The sequence below is a fragment of the Chrysochloris asiatica genome, unplaced genomic scaffold (genome assembly GCF_000296735.1).
Source record: "Chrysochloris asiatica unplaced genomic scaffold, ChrAsi1.0 scaffold00073, whole genome shotgun sequence".
NCBI classification, from domain to species: Eukaryota; Metazoa; Chordata; class Mammalia; order Afrosoricida; family Chrysochloridae; genus Chrysochloris; species Chrysochloris asiatica.
Genome location: NW_006408591.1, coordinates 11,898,495 through 11,903,062, shown reverse-complemented (window position 1 = coordinate 11,903,062; position 4,568 = coordinate 11,898,495). Strand labels below are relative to the sequence as shown.

The window sequence follows — 4,568 nt, the reverse complement described above, 5'->3', positions numbered from 1 at the left end:
TTTCTTGTTAACCAATTCCTATTTCCAAGCTAATGAAAAACTTATAGCTAATGCCACTTATGGGCACTAAATAAAGAATACCATAGAAGAATTGATTAATTTGATTTATGGTGTTGGAAGAAAATATTAAAAGTACTATGTACTACAAAAAGAAACAACAAAACTTCGTAGGATGAAGTACAGACAGAAAGCTCCTTGGATGCCAGGATGGCCAGGCTTCGTCTCTCATACTTTGGACATATTATCAGGAAGGACTAGTCCCTGAAGAAAGACATCATGCTTGGTAAAGTGTAGGATCAGCAAAAACCAGGAAGACCCCCAACTAGGTGGGCTGGCACAGTGGCAGCAGCAATGAGCTCAAACGTAGCAACAATTGGGATGTTGGCATAGCACTGGGCAGTGTTTTCTTCTGTTTTGTGTGTTGTTGTTAAGTGCTGTTGAGTCAAATCTGACTTATAGCAACTCTATATAGGGTTTCTGAGGAGTGGCCGGTGAGTTTGAACTGCTGACCTTTCTGTTCAAATTATCCTTTCAGTCCAGCACACATGAGGACAATAATTTGGAAATAAATTTTAAGTATAGGAGATATGCTAGGCGTGTATAGATAATTTTTAATATCATGCTCCTTTTCATCTTGGATTTATACATTCTTAAATATATGATTTATAGCTTATATAATTTCTGATTAGTCCTTCTATTTCTATGAAATAATAAAAAATGATCCAATGAAAACCATGTCATCTCATATTGCTACATTTAACTTAAAATTTTAGAGTTTATAGTGTTCAGAAATGAATCTAAGGGCTACAGTTAGACAATTTAATATATTTTCAGTAATCCAGTGAAATTGAGGGAAATGGTTTCTGATATAAATCCTCAAATAATTAATATTACAAAATCTTAAATGCATCTTCTCTGAGTTATTATATTAGTAAGTCATAAACATGGCCCTCCAAAACAAGATGGGATGCAAGAAGAAATATTTTTAAAGTATAACCAGCTATTTGGCTAACAAATAAGTGTCTACATAATTCCCAGATTAGCTTTTGTCCACATATTTTTTATGCTGTCCATGCATTTTGTTGTTGTTGTTAAGTGCTGTTGAGTTGCTTCTGACCCATAGTGACCCTGTATAGTGTTTCTGAGGAGCAGCTGGTGAGCTTGAACCACTGACCTTGCTGTTCAAACTGACTTTGCAGTCCAGTGCTTTAACTCACAGCACCACACCAGTACTCCCATGCACTTTAGAATGAGAAATTATTCTGTACTCGGCATGGAATTGTAGTAACTGGCCATCTGGTGAAGATTTTATAGAAGCACTAAACATATTTTTTGAATGGACCACTTCCTTATGCAATGCTGTATTTTTACATTTCAATAAGTATATGTGTTTCATGGCTTGTGGCTTTACTGTTGTAAACATTGGTGGTAAGGCGGCTCACCTCTTGGCTCTAAAAAGTGCTAAATCAGGGTTTCAATTTATATGCCACTGACCCTTTATTCAAATGTGATCTGGATCTAATTATTATAAACATGATTTAACAAACCATATGCTCACTCATCTGTTCTTATTGCATTATTGTTTCCCCTAAAGGACTTTGAAATTAATGTATAGAAGAAATGTGTATCCTAATAATTAGTAGCTAACGCATATTTGACTTCTATTTGTGATATAAATACTAAGGTACATAAATAACAAAGTTACTGAATAAATAATAATGATTAATATGATACATAAATAATAATGTAATGATGTATCATTTATGACAAAAATGCAAGTATATTAAGAGTTTTTGGTTTATTAGGTATATTTGGAATGCAAAAATGAACTCTATGCAGTCATACCTCATTTTTTAATATAAAAAATTCTTAAGATTTAAAAAAATTTAATGTTGGAAATATTTGAAGACTAAATCACCCATAACATATATTTGAAGTCATTGTATGAGAATTTCCATACTGTTGCATATATGAGGGTAAGTCAAAAAGTATTGCTACTAGGGTCCCAATTCAAACATGCATATGTTTATTACATATTTAAACATGTTCTTATAATCAGCGTGTGGCTGAAGACAAATTCCCTCACTAATGTAATGTAATGGTTACCAGCTGTTCCACATGAGAAAGATGAGGCTTTCTGCTCCTATAAAGATTTACAGCCTCAGAAACCCTATACAGTGTCCCTATAAGTTGGAACCAACTTCACTGCACATAACCAACCAATTACCAACCCATACACTTGTCTTAGTTTCCTTAGGGTGATTTCAGAAAAAAATGGAATATTTTTGTGCAAGGTAAAAATGATTTTGAGGTGAGGATTAATATAAAATCTTTAACAAAACTAAGAGAACAACTTTCTAAATCACTGAAGCTTTGCAACAAGTTTATTGTAATGTTGCCCACATAAAATAATAGTTTTTAAAAGGATAAAGTGTTATAATGAAGATCAGAAAGATCTCAAAGTTAAATTAAAGTCAGGTAGATCAGCTCAGAAGGTTATGGCGACTCTTTTTGGGGATTTCAAGAGGCCAATTTTGAGAGATTTTATTGAAGGACACCAGGTGATCATGGTGTTTATTAGGATGAAGATTTAAGAAAAGTCCAAGAAAGTTGCACCATGGAATTGTCTTCAAGGGCAGGAAAGAGTAATCAATGAGATTTTCATTTGGAAGTAATAACTCATCCACCCTACAACCCTGATTTTACCCCTTCAGATTTCTTTTGGTTCTCCAAACTCAAAGAACATTTTAACCGGATATGATTTGACTTGATATAAATCAAACAGCACAGATTTCTTCGGGAAAGTGATTGTTGTTATTGTTAAGTGCCGTGGAGCCACTTCTGACCCGTTGTTGTTGTTATGTGCCGTGGAGTTGGGGTTCCGACTCATAGCGACCCTGTACAGGGTTTCCCGAGGCTGTAAATCTTTACCGTAGCAGAATCCTCATCTTTCTCCCATGGAACAGCTGGTAGTTTCGAATTGCTGACCTTAAGGTTCAAAGCCTGATTCGTAACCACTGCGCTATCAGAGATCCTTGTTCTGACTCATTGTTGTAGTTTTTATGTACCGTGGAGTCAGTTCTGACTAATAGTGACCCTGTACAGGGTTACTAAGGCTGTAAATCTTTACGGGAGCAGAAAGCCTCATCTTTCTCCCACAGAGCAGCTGGTAGTTTCGAACAGCTGACCTTGAGGTTCGCAGCCTGATTCGTAACCGCTACGCTACCCATAGCAACCCTGTATTAGGGTTTTGTAGGAGTTGCTGGTGTGCTTGAACCGCCGACCTTGCAATTCAAACTAAGTTTGCAGTTCAGCGTTATTAACCCATAGCGCCAAAGTAGGACTCCTTCGGAGCTGGACAGAAACTAGTGTTTCTGTGTCTCGGAAAAGGCATAGAGAGAAACACTTTCTTCAAACGTGTATAGACCTAATGGTACTGACCTTCAGTGTCTCGGCTCTAATGTAATGGCGTCTTCCCGGAAATTCTTGGGGCGGGTGGGTGTGGAACTGGAAAATAAACTGTCGAAAGAAGGCTTTAGGGAAACTCATCACCACTCTGAACGCGGCCAAGATGCCGGCAGATACCGAGGTTATTTGTGCACCCCTTCTGCCTACATTAACTTTGCCAGGCAGAAGCTAGATCCCAAGATTGCTGTGGCTACTCAGAACTGCTACAAAGTAACTAATGCCGGGGCCTTCACGGGGGAGATCTGCTCTGGCATGATCAAAGACTGTGGAATCACCTGGGTACTCCTAGGGCACTCGGAAAGAAGGCATGTCTTTGGAGAGTCAGATGAGCTGATTGGGCAGAAAGTGGCCCACGCCCTGGAGGATGGACTCGGAGTGATCGCCTCCATTGGGGAGAAGCTAGATAAGAGGGAAGCTGGCATCAGTGAAAAGGTCGTTTTCGAGCAAACCAAGGTCATCGCAGATAATGTGACTGACTGGAGCAAGGTCGTCTTGACTTATGAGCCTGTGTGGGCCATTGGTACTGGAAAGACGGCAACACCCCAAAAGGCCCAGGGAGTACATGAAAGGCTCAGGGGTTGGCTCAAGTCCAACGTCTGATGCAGTGGCTCAAAGTACTCGTATCCTTTATGGAGGTTCTGTGACTAGAGCCACCTGCAAGGAACTGGCAAGCCAGCCTGATGTGAATGGCTTCCTGGTGGGTGGTTCATCCCTCAAGCCCGAATTCGTGGACATCATCAATGCCAAACAATAAGTCCTGACCCCTTCCTCCTGAGCCAGAGACTAGACAGCCCAGAAGCCTATAACTGACCCCCACCACCACCACCACATGCTTCTGATGGTGTCACCTGCCCCTTCTCCTGGCCTAATCCATACTGTCCCTTCCTTTAACGTTTACACCTTCCCTTGTAATGGTTGGAACCAAGTCAATCACTTCTCCACTTACTGATAATGGTTGGAACTAAACATGTCACCTAAGTGGCTTCTCGTTGGCTGAGAGGTGGAAGGGGTGGAGCTTGTCCATTGATCCCCTAAAGTCCCCAGTGAGGATTGGAGAGAAAGCATCCTTCTCTTCTCCTCTCACACCAGAGATTAGGGGT

At 39.8% G+C, this 4,568-nt stretch overlaps 1 pseudogene; it reads left to right on the top strand.

Moving 5' to 3' along the window:
- Positions 1 to 3,465: 3,465 nt before the first annotated feature.
- LOC102823469 lies at positions 3,466 to 4,222 on the top strand (annotated as a pseudogene).
- Positions 4,223 to 4,568: the final 346 nt, after the last annotated feature.